Raw genomic sequence first — 15044 nt, forward strand, 5'->3', positions numbered from 1 at the left:
AGCATGTGTATTTAACCCACTGAAGCACAAATTCGACCAAAGCTTGATTGAGAACAGGGTTAAATGTATGTGTGTATTTATAGCTTTTTTTTTTTTTTTTTTTTATACTTTTGGATGGAGTAGAGAAGGGTTAAAATTAGGGTTGCACCAATACTGTTTTTTTTTATCGACGAGTACCGATACTTTATGTCAAATACTCACCAACATCGTGTACCGATACTTTCGGTCAAGTACTCACTGATATCGTGTGCCGATACTTTCGGTCAAGTGCTCGCCGTCATCGTGTGCCGATACTTTCGGTCAAGTATTCACTGATATTGTGTACCGATACTTTCGGTCACGTACTCGCCGTCATCGTGTGCCGATACTTTCTGTCAAGTACTCGCCGTCATCGTGTGCCGATACTTTCTGTCAAGTACTCGCCGTCATCGTGTACCGATACTTTCTGTCAAGTACTCGCCGTCATCGTGTACTGATACTTTCTGTCAAGTACTCACTGATATCGTGTACCGATACTTTCTGTCAAGTACTCACTGATATCGTGTACCGATACTTTCGGTCAAGTACTCGCCATCATCGTGTGCCGATACTTTCGGTCAAGTACTCACTGATATCATGTACCAATACTTTCGGTCAAGTACTCATGATATCGTGTACCGATACTTTCGGTCAAGTACTCACTGATATCGTGTACCGATACTTTCGGTCAAGTACTCACTGATATCATGTACCGATACTTTCGGTCAAGTACTCATGATATCGTGTACCGATACTTTCGGTCAAGTACTCACTGATATCATGTACCGATACTTTCGGTCAAGTACTCACTCATATCGTGTATCGATACTTTCGGTCAAGTACTCACTGATATCATGTACCGATACTTTCGGTCAAGTACTCATGATATCGTGTACCGATACTTTCGGTCAAGTACTCGCCGATATCGTGTACCGATACTTTCAGTCAAGTACTCGCCGTCATCGTGTACCAATACTTTCGGTCAAGTACTCACCGATATCGTGTACCAATACTTTGCAGTGCTGTTTGTGTCTATACAAAAAAAATGGATGCAAATAGCACTGCAAAGAATCAAATGCGATTTCCCCCACTGCACCTGTGTGTGTATAGAAAGGAAAAAGCGCCATCTAGTGGGAAGTTTAACCACTTTCACCCCCTCCCTGCCAAGGCCAATTTTAAGCTTTCAGTGCTGACGCATTTTGAATGACAATTGCGCGGCTATAGAACACTGTATCCAAACAACGTTTTTATACATTTTTTTTCCCACAAATAGAGCTTTCTTATGGTGGTATTTGATCACCACTGGATGTTTTATTTTTTGCTAAACAAATAAAATAAGACGGAAAGTTTTTAATTTCTGTTATAAAAATTTGTAAATAAGTACATTTTCTCCTTCACTGATGAGGCTGCACTAATGATGAGGCACTGATGATGAGGCACTGATATGCAGCACTGATGAAGCACTGATATGCAGCACTGATAGGCCGCACCTCATGAACACTGATAGATGGCACTGGTGAGGAGCCACTGAGAGGCATTACTGATGGGCACTGGTTGGCATCCTTGGTGGTCTTTAGTGGGCATCCTTGATGGGTCTGCACTGATAATCAATGTGCTGATTATCAGCGCAGACCCCTCCTGTCAGGAGAGTCGCAGAGGCTTTCCTCTACTCATGCCTTGTCAGCACGAATAGGGGAAAAGCTGATAAACAGCACTTCCTGGTTACGATGTGACTAGCTGTGATTGGACACAGCTGATCACATGGTAAAGAACCTACGTCATATGCTCTTTACCATGTTTGGAGATGCGGTGTGTCCGGGCTTCACACTGCACCACCGATCACTGCTCTGCGTGCCCTCACAGCTTATTCTGCTGGACGTCATATGGCGCCCAGTCAGGATAACACAACCACCCTGGGGCCGTCATTTTGCATACGGTGGGCGGGAAGTGATTAAAAAATATTAGAACTCACAGTATATATCTGGTCACATGACAAATGATCTGCATAGGTGTCCCGGTCCTCTAATGATCGCAAATCAGGGCTGCTGGAGCTGCTCACAGGGCTAGAGGAGACGTTCCGAGACTACGTGGGTATAGGGAAAAAATAATGTCAGCTTGGGGGCCGACCGCAGCTACATCTCCTCCAGCTCTGTGAGCACCTTCAGCGGCAGTGATTTCCTATCATCAGCGGACTGGGACAGCTATGTAGATTATTTTGCACGTAGCCAGATATGTACTGTGAGTTCTTACATTTTTTAAACTGCCCACTAGATGGCGATTTTCCCTTTCTCTATATACACACACACAGGAGCTCTGGGGGAAACTACATGTAATTCAGACAGGAATCACGCCACATTCCTGTTCAAATCGCATGCGATTCTTTGCAGTGCAATTTACCGCCATTCATTTTGTATTGACGCAAATCGCACCGCAAAGTATAAGGAGCATTTGGGCAAGTACAGATACTTGCGCAATTTCTTGATATCGGTGCATCCCTAGTTTAAACTAATGCCGTCTGTGTATTGTGGAAATTTCCCTTCACTTCCTGTCCTTGAGACAAGAGGAGAGAAAATCACCCAAAGTGTGAGGAATTCCCCTCATAGATGGTTGTCCCTGGAAAAGGTGTTCCCACTGGAAGCTTTTCCCTTTATGTTTTGTTCTGGAGACAGCTCAAAAATTTTGGATTTTCCCCTCACTTTCAATTTCAGTGACCACAATCATCACCACAGATGGAGGGATGACTCTCCCCAATGGGGACACAGGAGTAACAACACGACGGTCTTCCCTTACCAACTTTATACAAAACTTAAAAGAGTTTTTTTCCCAGCCCTAGAAATACAATTTTACCACCTGTGTCCCAGCCTGCAATTTCTCTTCATTACCAGGCCATTTATCAGTTTTCAGCACTGATCTTTTGACTAACAATTACTCTGTCACACAACACTGTACTCATTCATTGTATATCAATTTTTTTTAAGATAGAGCTCTCATTTGGTGGTATTTAATACTCCTTGTTTTTCAGTTAAAGTTTCACTATAAAAAGGAGAAAAAAAAACTTCCTTTCTGTTAAAATAAAAATGCAAGAATAGTACACCCCCCCCCCCCCAAGCAATGGCCATTTATGGAAAGTAGACACTTCACAGGGATGATTTTTTTTTTTTTTTTGCCACAGAAAATTGAAGTGATACTAAAGTCTTGTTTTTTTTTTTTTCTATTAAAAATAGCAAACATGTTATACTTACCTGCTCTGTGCAGTTGGTTTTGCACAGAGCAGCCCAGATCCTCATCTTCTCCCCCTGTTGAGTGCCCCCACAGAGAGCAGTTTGCTATAGGGGCACCCGAGCCAGAGCTCCATGTGTCCATTCAGATATGGAGCCACGGTCCAGCCCACCCACTTTCTCTCCTCATTGGCTGATTGACTTTGATTGGCAGCAGCAGGAGTCAATGATGCTGTGCTGCTGTCTCAGCCAATGAGGAGGGAGAGTCCCGAACGGCTGAGGCACTCCTTCAACATCGCTGGATCTAGATGGGGCTCAGGTAAATATTAGGGGGGCTGCTGCACACAGAAGGCGTTTTATCTTTATGCATAGAATGCATTAGGATAAAAAAAACTTTTGCCTTTATAATCACTTTAGAACACATGCTGGTACTGAGGGCGTTAAACATAGAGCTAGATAGGGGTGCACTAGATACATTAACCACTTCAATATCGGGCACTTTCACCCCATTCCTTCTCAAGCTAAATTTTAGCTTTCAGCCCTGGCGCAATTTGAATGATAATTGCGCAGCCATGCAACACTACTCATTTCAATTTTTTTCCAACACAAATAGAGATTTCTTTTGGTGGTATTTAATCACTACTGGATTTTTCATTTTTTTTGCTAAATAAACAAAAAAAAAACCGAAAAGTTTGAAATAAACATGTTTTTTTTTTTTTATTTCTGTTATACAATTTTGAAAATTTATCAATCCTGATGTTTCTAATGGCCTATCTCATTACTTGAGGTACCAAAAAACCCCTGAAATTACCCCTTTTTGGAAAGTAGTCAGTCAAAGGTATTTAGAAAGGGGCATGGTGAGTTTTTTTTTAAGTTGTAACTTTTTAGAAAATACAATTTTTTTTTTTTTTACACACTGTTACCAGTGCTATACAGTGTCATCATATAACTGGTGTGGCGTTGATCAGGGACACTGACTGGTAACAGTATGTAAATAGAAATAATTTTATTTCAAGTTTTTACATTTATTTTTCTTTTCTATGCCATTTTTTCAATTTTTTAACATACTGTGACCAGAGCAATACAGTGCTACCATAGTAACACTGAACTACTCTGGGAAAGTGATTGGGATTTTTTTTTTTTTTTACATTGCTTATACCAGTGAATTTTAAATGTATTAGCAACTATTTTACTGATTGAAACTGATTTATTCAGTGTGTATTGGTGTGATTGGCCCCAGATAATCATATGGTACAGATGGGCTGTGATTGGCCCTGTCTGTACCATGTGATCACTGTGACCAATCACAACTAGCAACAAAATTGTACACAATGAATGGCATAAATGGAAGCAATCCATTGTTTACAATTGTCATGTGATCTGCTGTTATTGGTCACAGTGATCACATGGTAGCAGCAGCGGGGGCTGGTACAGCGATCAGTCATCGTCTGTGTCCGGTGGACACAGCCAGTGAAAGATCGTGCCACAGGCAGATTACACAAGACACGTAAAGAAAGTCTGTACATAAAACAAACTGCAGCTTTGACTATAAGTTTGGAATAATGCACTTGCTATAGGTGTAGGTTATTTACGTACATCATGAAGCCTGACTGAAATAGTCCCCGGAAATTGCTGGGTTGTTGCTAAATGAGGCCTAAGCGTTACTGCTCACCTTCTCCTTTACAGGAGTGAGCTCTGAAATGCTGAGCTCAGAGCTAATGCATCAGGGGGTAGAAACCATGTGAGGGGATTTGAATCAGAGAAAAAGCTCACTCCTGTGATGGTGAAGGTGAGCAGTAATGACAAGGCCTCACCTAGCAACAACCTGGGAGTATTCCAGTCAGGCTTCACGGGGTACGCAAATGGCCTACACCTATAGTAAGGGCATTATTTACCTTCAGTTAGAGGTGCACAGTTTGTTTTTATCTACAAACACCTCTTACCTACATAGGCAGTTTTTTGGTAAAGGTGAACTAACCCTTTAATGTACAGGTTATACACAGAGGAATGAGGGAGTGAAGGGGTTAATATACTTGTCACATACAGTGGAAGTATGGAGATGAAGGGGTTAATGTTCAGATGTGAAGGGTAAGGGAGGTGAAGGGGTTAATATACAGCTCACAGGAAACAGCACGGAGATACTATGTGTGGGAGAGGAAGAGGGCATGAAAGGGTTAATTAAAAGATCAGTGTTTACTGAAGCAGAATGAATGAATGCATACCTCCCAACTTTTGAACTTCGCAATGAGGGAAACTAAAAGAGAAACAAAACCTGCACCGCGCGTTGCGTTCCGCAGCAAATTGTGGGTGTGGCCAATTGCTTAGCAGTGGGAGGGGCTTAAGGGATAGGGTAAACAAAACCCAGACTTCCTAGTACTCATAAAATCTGCTTTGATTGCTCAGTCTACCTTAAAGAAGAACTTCATTAAAATAGTCAGAGACTGCATAGCAACCAGCAACTGTTGAGACAATGAACACTTTGGTGAGAAGTATATAATGTACAGTATTGTGTATATAGTGCAGGAGAGTGTAATGTACAGAATGCAGGAGACGGGAGTATGTAATGTACAGAATGCAGGAGACGGGAGTATGTAATGTACAGAATGCAGGGGTCGGACTCTGCACCATCCACCCCCCCAGCTCTATACACCCCAAATGCCCCCAGCAGCTCTATCCACCTCAAATGCCCACCCTAGCTCCATCCACCCCAAATGCCCACCCTAGCACTATCTATCCCAAACACCCATCCAACCTCCAAACACTCCAAATGCCCACCATAGCTCCATCCACCCCCCCCATCCAGCTCCATTCACCCCATATGCCCACCCCAGCTCCATCCACCCCAAATGCCCCCAGCTCCATCCAACCCAAATGCCCCCTTTTGGGGGGCGCAAACAGAAAAATGTAATAGGCATTGCTTTGCGGCAAAAAACGCTGTCAAAAATTGCGTGACTTTGAGGTCACAAAAGTGTAAAAGGGGCCTTCAGTAATCAAGGTAGAGTGTGCCCTCTTCAATGCAGAGTGACCAGCGTGCCCCCTTTCAATACAGAGAGACCAGCGTGCCCCCTTTCAATGCAGAGAGACCAGCGTGCCCCCTTTCAATGCAGAGAGACCAGCGTGCCCCCTTCAATGCAGAATGACCAGTGTGCCCCCTTTCAATGCAGAATTACCAGCGTGCCCCCTTTCAATGCAGAATGACCAGCATACCGTGCCCCCCTTCAATGTAGAGAGACCAGTGTGTCCCCTTTCAATGCAGAGAGACCAACATGCCCCCTTTCAATGCAGAATGACTGGTGTGCCCCCTTTCAATACAGAATAACCAGCGTACTCCCTTTCAATGCAGAGAGACCAGTGTGCCCCCTTCAATGCAGAATGACCAGTGTGCCCCCTTTCAATGCAGAATGACCAGTGTTCCCCCTTTCAATGCAGAATGACCAGCATGCCGTGCCCCCCTTAAATGCAGAGAGATCATCGTGCCCCCTTTCGATGCAGAGAGACCAGCGTGCCCCCTTTCAATGCAGAGAGACCAGCGTGCCCCCTTTCAATGCAGAATGACCAGCGTGCCCCCTTTCAATGCAGAATGACCAGCGTGCCCCCTTTCAATACAGAATAACCAGCGTGCTCCCTTTCAATGCAGAGAGACCAGTGTGCCCCCCTCAATGCAGAGAGACCAGCGTGCCCCCCTCAATGCAGAGTGACCAGCGTGCCCCCTTCAATGCAGAATGGCCAGCGTGCCCCCTTTCAATGCAGAATAACCAACGTGACCCCTTTCAATGCAGAATGGTCAGCGTGACCCCTTTCAATGCAGAGAGAGACCAGCGTGACCCCTTTTAATGCAGAATGACCAGCGTGACCCCTTTAATGCAGAATAACCAGCGTGACCCCTTTCAATGCAGAATAACCAGCGTGACCCCTTTAATGCAGAATGACCAGCGTGCCCCCTTTAATGCAGAATAACCAGCGTGACCCCTTAATGCAGAATGACCAACGTGCCCCCTTAATGCAGAATGACCAGCGTGACCCGTTAATGCAGAATGACCAGTGTCCCCTTAATTCAGAATGACAAGTGTGACCCCTTAATGCAGAATGACCAGCGTGACCTCTTAATGCAGAATGACCAGCATGACCCCTTAATGCAGAATGACCAGTGTGACCCCTTAATGCAGAATGACCAGCGTGACCCCTTAATGCAGAATGACCAGTGTTACCCCTTAATGCAGGATGACCAGCGCGCTGTGCCCCCCCCACCCGAGACCGGTGCACTTACTGGGGACCCCGGGACCCCCTTCAAATTGCGGGACAGTCCCGCGGATTCCGGGACGGTTGGGAGGTATGATGAATGTGCAGCTGGTGATCCCTTTACTCTGTGCCTGTTCATAAATGCTCGATCTCTGTCCTTCCTCTATTGTAGGGTAAGGGGATGGATGAGGACTGTAAAGAGTACCATGTGATCGCTGTGATAATCAATCACAGCGATCACATGATACCCAGCCCCCTGGATCTGCTCATTAGAGTGTCTCTCTATACTGAGCTGCCTGGATCTACCGCTGGCTATTTCTCCAGTGTTGTTTATAAATGGCACTGGTTAAACAAAGGGCTGCCAATCCACTGTTTATGGATGTACCATAGTACAAAAGTGGTTAATGTTTTAGATTATAATGAGATGAAATTGGAGTAGACTAACTTATAGTTAACCGCTGGCCGACCGCCAGAAGTTCATCCACTGCTGGCAGGCCCGGGCATTGCGGCGTACCCGTACGTCACGGTGTACTTCCTGGTTTAGAGGCTCACATGTGCACAGCCCGCTGCTGACCTGTGCTGTGATTGGACATAGAATGAGCTTGTCAGCAGGTTACAGCCAATCATTTTGGGTGTATACCTGCTGATCAGCTGTAGCCTATCACAAATCTAAACACAACAAACAGATCTGGCTGGATTTCTCCCTGCTTTCAGTTACTGTTCAGAACTGAAAGCAAAGAGAGTCTCCAGCCAGATGATCAGTGAGTAAAAGCAGCAGCACACACTTGTTAGGTACACATTTAATCCCTTGATTGCCCTCCTGATCACTCTTGTCATCCAGCCAATGTCATTAGTACAGTGTGCAGTATTATCAATGACCACTGTATTAGTGTCACCAGGGGTGTCAGTTAGTGTGCCTCCCAGCCAGTGGCAGTGCCAGATTGCCCGCCACACCATCACAGTCACACTATTTGTCGCTGATCACCGACATTATTGATATAGTGTCTGTATGAATCAGTATCTTGATCATGATCAGAACTAGTGTCCACAATAGTATAGTGTCCCCAAAAACACAGTGTTAGCAGAATCAGCCCCATCAATGCCAGCACTTACAACATGTATCAGAATACATTTTGGTTTAAATTTGTGAAGAAATTCAATTTAATAAATTTTCAAAATTTTCGTTATTTTTACTTTATGTCTTGAAAAAAAAAAAAAAACCAGCGGTGATCAAATACTACTAAAAGAAAGTTCTATTTGTGTGAAAAAAGGATAAACATTTTATTTGCGTACAGTGTTGCATGGATTGCGCAATTGCCAGTTAAAGTAGCGCAGTGCTGAATAGCAAAAATGGCCTGGTCATGAATGGGGTAAAAACTTCCAGAGGTGAAGCGGTTAAAGTATATCTGAAAGAAATCCTCTCTTAGGGCCCCTTCACACACACTTGCATGCTAAAACTATCCATTATGGCGTGCAGGCTGCTGTCCATTCTGTGCTGGCGATGGGGAGCAGTGCCTTGCATTGTAACAACATAAGGCACTGTTTACCTTTTTTTTTTTTCAAACTTTATTGAAATATCAAAGGTACATTTTTTTCATATCTACTGCAGCGTGAAGCTGTGGTGCAGTGACCAGCGATGACATCAGATGAGCATTGTGTTGTGAACAGGGCACAAATAAAATAATTGTTTTCAATGTGTCCTTGCAATGCCTGGCATTGAACTGGTGCAGAAAAACAGCAGTAACTGCATATAGTGTGAATGGGCCCTTAGACAGTTGTTACTAGGGTTGAGCGGACACCTAGATGTCCGTGTTCGACGGGTTCGGCCGAACTTTAAAAAAAAGTCCGGGTCCGTGTCCCGGACTTTTACCGAACTTTTCCCGGACACCGAACCCCATTGAAGTCAATGGGGACCCGAACTTTAAGGCACTAAAATGGCTCTAAAACACCAAAGGAAAGGGCTAGAGTGCTGCAAATGGCAGCAAAACGTAATTAAGAGCATGGCAAGTGCTCTGCAAACAAATGTGGATAGGGAAATAACTTAAAACAACAAAAAAAAACAGAAAAATAAAACAATGTTCTTCTTCATCTCTGAAGGACGAGGCCCATATGGAGTAGGAGGGAGGTTGAGGTGGTGGTGGATGTGGCGGTGACATAGGCGTGCGCACAGGGTGTGCTGGGTGTGCCTGGGCACACCCTAATCACCTAGGGCACATAGCATTGCCAGTGAGGAGATGGGAAAGATCTCCCTGGGACCTGCTCTGCTCTATTTCTCCTTGCCTACAGGTACATGGCCCCGATACATTACTCTCCCTGCTGGCAAACACATGCATGTGTATTTCAACTTTGGGGTGCACACCTTAATGCAATAGGCTGCGCACACCTATGGGCGGTGTAGGTGGAAGCGGCGGTGGAGGAGGACCAGGGCCGGATTAACAGCATCATGGGCTTGGTGCTGAGGATTTTGAAGGGCCTTAGGGCCGTGCCTTGCCATGCACCCAGAGGAGGAAGGGTGCAGCCATGCATGCCTAATTCAACATGGGATGCTGTCTCTGAAGCCCATAAACACATCCATGCATCGCCAACTGTCCCTCCTTGTCCGGCCTTCGCGCTGTGTGGGGAGGTTCTGAGGGTGCTGCCTGGGGAAGTGAGCATAGAAGCTAGACTTCTGTGTTTACAAGTGACAGAAGAGCGGTAACAGTGAATATGGCCAACCCGGGGGCCTATATAAAAGGTAGGGGCCTGGAGCTGCAGCTCCAATAGCCCCTACATTAATCTGGCCCTGAGGAGGAGGACGAGGTAGCCAACACTGCTTCTTTTCACAAATTTTAAATGAGGGTACACCCCAAAAGAGTGAGAAAGAGCAAAAATGGAACAATGGGTGGGTAAGGTCGGTATCCATTGCTATTCTGCACAAGGTACGGAAAAGTCCCGTGGGATCCATGCCTGGTTCATTTTAATGAACGTGAGCTTGTCCAAATTGTCTCTGGACAGGCGGCTGCGCTTGTCTGTTATAACGCCCCCAGCCGTGCTAAATACCCGTTCAGATAATACACTGGCTGCAGGGCACGCCAGCACCTCCAAGGCGTAAAGGGCAAGCTCAGGCCATGTGCCCAATTTGGAGACCCAGAAGTTGAAGGGGGCAGACCCGTCATTCACTACATGTAGGCGTGTGCACACATACTGCTCCACCATGTTGGTAAAATGCTGCCTCCTGCTAAGACGTTCCATCTGAGCTGCTGGTGCTGCTGTTTGTTGTGGCGTGCTGACAAAGCTTTTCCACATTTCGGCCATGCTAACCCTGCCTTCTGAGGTGCTGGCGGTGCCCTGGTTGCGTTGGCGACCTCCTCCTCCTCCTCCTCTGCCTTGTGCTTCCACTGTGGCCCCGCTGTCAGATGGGAATGCCAGCAGCATGGCGTCTACCAGCGTGCGCTTGTACTCGCGCATCTTGCGATCGCGCTCCAGTGAGTGAATTAAGGACGGTACGTTGTCCTTGTAACGGGGATCCAGCAGCGTGGCCACCCAGTAATCAGCACAAGTTAGAATGTGGGCAACTCGGCGGTCGTTGTGGAGACACTGCAGCATGTAATCGCTCATGTGTGCCAGGCTGCCCAGAGGCAACGAAAGGCTGTCCTCTGTGGGAGGTGTATGGTCCGTGTCCTCTGTATCCCCCCAGCCACGCACCAGTGATGGCCATGAGCTGGCCTGGGTGCCACCCTGCTGTGAACATGGTTCCATCTCCTCCTCCAGCTCCTCCTCCTCCTCATCCTCCAGAACTGTGCCCCTGCTGGACAATTGCGTCCCTGGCGTTTGCGTGTGCAGGAACCCACCCTCGGAGCCCCTTGCGAATGACTGCCCTGAAAGCCTTGGAAATGTTACCTCTTCATCCTCCTCCTCCTCCTCATCCTGTGCCACATCCTCTTCCATCATCGCCCGAATTGTTTTTTCAAGGAGGCATAGAAGTGGGATAGTTAAGCTGAGAACGGCGTCATTGCCACTGGCCATGTTGGTGGAGTACTCAAAACAGCGCAACAAGGCACACAGGTCTCGCATGGAGGCCCAGTTATTGGTGGTGAAGTGGTGCTGTTCCGCAGAGCGACTCACGCGTGCGTGCTGCAGCTGAAACTCCACTATGGCCTGCTGCTGCTCGCACAGTCTTTCCAGCATGTGCAAGGTGGAGTTCCACCTTGTGGGCACGTCACATATGAGGCGGTGAGCGGGAAGGCCGAAGTTACGCTGCAGCGCTGCCAGGCGAGCAGCAGCAGGGTGAGAACGCCGAAAGTGCGCACAAACGGCCCGCACTTTCTGCAGCAGCTCTGACATATCGGGGTAGTTTTTAAGGAACCTCTGCACCACCAAATTCAGCACATGCGCCAGGCAAGGGATGTGCGTCAAACCGGCTAGGCCCAGAGCTGCTATGAGATTTCGCCCGTTATCGCACACCACCAGGCCGGGCTTGAGGCTCGCTGGCAGCAACCACTCATTTGTCTGCTGTTCCATGCTCCTCCACAACTCCTGCGCGGTGTGTGGTTTGTCCCCCAAACAGGCAAGTTGTAAAACTGCCTGCTGTCGTTTACCCCTGGCCGTGCTGAAGTTGGTGGTGAAGGTGTTACGCTGTCCGGATGAGGAGGCGGTAGAGGATGAGGAAGCGGAGTAGGAGGAGTTAGGAACAGGAGGCAAACTGAAGCGCCCTGCAATCCTCGGTGGTGGAAGGACATGCGCCAAATTGCTATCCGCCTCAGGCCCATCCGCCACTGCATTTACCCAGTGTGCCGTTAGGGAGATATAACGCCCCTGACCGTGCTTACTGGTCCACGTATCCGTAGTTAGGTGGACCTTGGCACAGATGGCGTTGCGCAGTGCACACCTGATTTTTTCCCCCACTTGGTTGTGCAGGGAAGGGATGGCTTGCCTGGAAAAGTAGTGGCGGCTGGGCACGACGTACTGTGGGACAGCCACCGACATAAGGTTTTTAAAACTGTGCGTCTCCACCAGACGGAATGACAGCATTTCAAAGGCCAATAATTTTGAAATGCTGGCATTCAGGGCCAGGGATCGCGGGTGGGTAGGGGGGTACTTCCTCTTCCTCTCAAGTGTTTGGGAGATGGAAAGCTGAACGCTTCCACGGGACATTGTGGAGATGGTTGTTGGTGACCCAGGTGGTGGTGTTGCTGACAGATCGTCTGTTTGCGGGGTGGCAGGTGCCGGTATCACTACAGATGTGGCTGGAGCGGCCGAGACTGCAGCAGAAGAGGAAGCAGGATGAGCCAGAGACGTTTCTTGGTTTTGAAGGTGTGTACTCCACTGCAGCTCGTGCTTTGCACTTAGATGCCTGATCATGCAGGTTGTGCTCAGGTTGAGAAGGTTCATGCCTCGCTTCAAGCTCTGATTGCACAGGGTGCAAACCACTCGTGTCCTGTCATCAGCACATTTTCTAAAGAACTTCCACGCTAGAGAACTCCTTTGAGCTGACTTTGGTGCGCTCGTTCCCTTGCTGCGTTGGGCAGTAGCGGGCGTAGTGTCTAGGGCACGGCCGCTCCGCTTCTGCACCCTGCTCCCTCTTCTGCTGTGCTGGTGGCTCTGTGCGACCACCGCCTCTTCCTCCAAACTACTCAGTTCACCTGCATGACGTTCATTCCATGTGGGGTCGAGGACCTCATCGTCCTCCACATCATCTTCCACCCAGTCTTCACCCCTGCCCTCCTTGTCGGTCTCCACAATGCTGAACGCCGCAGCAGTTGGCACCTGCGTTTCGTCATCATCGGAGACGTGCTGCGATGATCCTTGCATGTACTCATCTTGAGAAATAAGTGGTTGGGCATCGCTGCACTCAATCTCTTCCACTTCTGGGGCAGGGCTAGGTGGATGGCCCTGGGAAACCCTGCTGACAGAGTCCTCAAAAAGAATAAGAGACTGCTGTATGGCTTGGGGCTCAGACTGCTGGCCTGATTTGCAAGGGGGTGAGGTGAAAGACGGTTGGACATTGGCTGCAGGTGCCAACTCTGACCTTTCTGCAGTAGACTGGGTGGGAGACAATGTGAAGGAACTGGAGGCACTGTCAGCAGCAAACCAATCTACTATCGCCTCAACTTGTTCTGGCCTCATCACTTCTAGGGGCGTTTGATGCCCTACCAAATACTGATGCAGGTTCTGTCGCCTACTCACACTTGAGGAAGGTGTTTCACTTGTGCGTGTAGCTGGCACAGATCGACCATGTCCTCTCCTTGCAACAGGAGCTCTACCAGCAGCACCACGACCCAGGCCACGGCCCTTATTTGACGGTCTCCTCATATTTCTGTAATTTAAGATCTTGCCCTAGAAAGGTTTTTATTGAATAGCGGAATAGAAAATATGATCCAAAAAAAGTGTATGTATATCACACGTACACAACCACACTAGGCCCCAATTACTATTGTTTGTACCCCTAAAAGGCTAGGAGTAGGGGGAGTATGGAACAGGCAGCACCCTCAAACCTTCAGAAGTATGAGATGAACCCCAACAACTTGGAAAGGTGGATCTCTCTCACACGTACCGACACAGACTATCCCGCAATTCAATTGATCCTCAAAGGTTTTTATTGAATAGCGGAATAGGAAATATGATCAAAAAAAGTGTATGTATCTCGCACGTACACAACCACACTAGGCCCCAATTACTATTGTTTGTACCCCTAAAAGGCTAGATGAGGAGTAGGGGGGGTATGGAACAGGCAGCACCCTCAAACCTTCAGAAGTATGAGATGAACCCCAACAACTTGGAAAGGTGGATCTCTCTCACACGTACCGACACAGACTATCCCGCAATTCAATTGATCCTCAAAGGTTTTTATTGAATAGCGGAATAGGAAATATGATCAAAAAAAGTGTATGTATCTCGCACGTACACAACCACACTAGGCCCCAATTACTATTGTTTGTACCCCTAAAAGGCTAGATGAGGAGTAGGGGGGGTATGGAACAGGCAGCACCCTCAAACCTTCAGAAGTATGAGATGAACCCCAACAACTTGGAAAGGTGGATCTCTCTCACACGTACCGACACAGACTATCCCGCAATTCAATTGATCCTCAAAGGTTTTTATTGAATAGCGGAATAGGAAATATGATCAAAAAAAGTGTATGTATCTCGCACGTACACAACCACACTAGGCCCCAATTACTATTGTTTGTACCCCTAAAAGGCTAGATGAGGAGTAGGGGGGGTATGGAACAGGCAGCACCCTCAAACCTTCAGAAGTATGAGATGAACCCCAACAACTTGGAAAGGTGGATCTCTCTCACACGTACCGACACAGACTATCCCGCAATTCAATTGATCCTCAAAGGTTTTTATTGAATAGCGGAATAGGAAATATGATCAAAAAAAGTGTATGTATCTCGCACGTACACAACCACACTAGGCCCCAATTACTATTGTTTGTACCCCTAAAAGGCTAGATGAGGAGTAGGGGGGGTATGGAACAGGCAGCACCCTCAAACCTTCAGAAGTATGAGATGAACCCCAACAACTTGGAAAGGTGGATCTCTCTCACACGTACCGACACAGACTATCCCGCAATTCAATTGATCCT

Source organism: Pelophylax lessonae (assembly GCF_965119305.1).
Source record: "Pelophylax lessonae genome assembly, chromosome: 3".
NCBI classification, from domain to species: domain Eukaryota; kingdom Metazoa; phylum Chordata; class Amphibia; order Anura; family Ranidae; genus Pelophylax; species Pelophylax lessonae.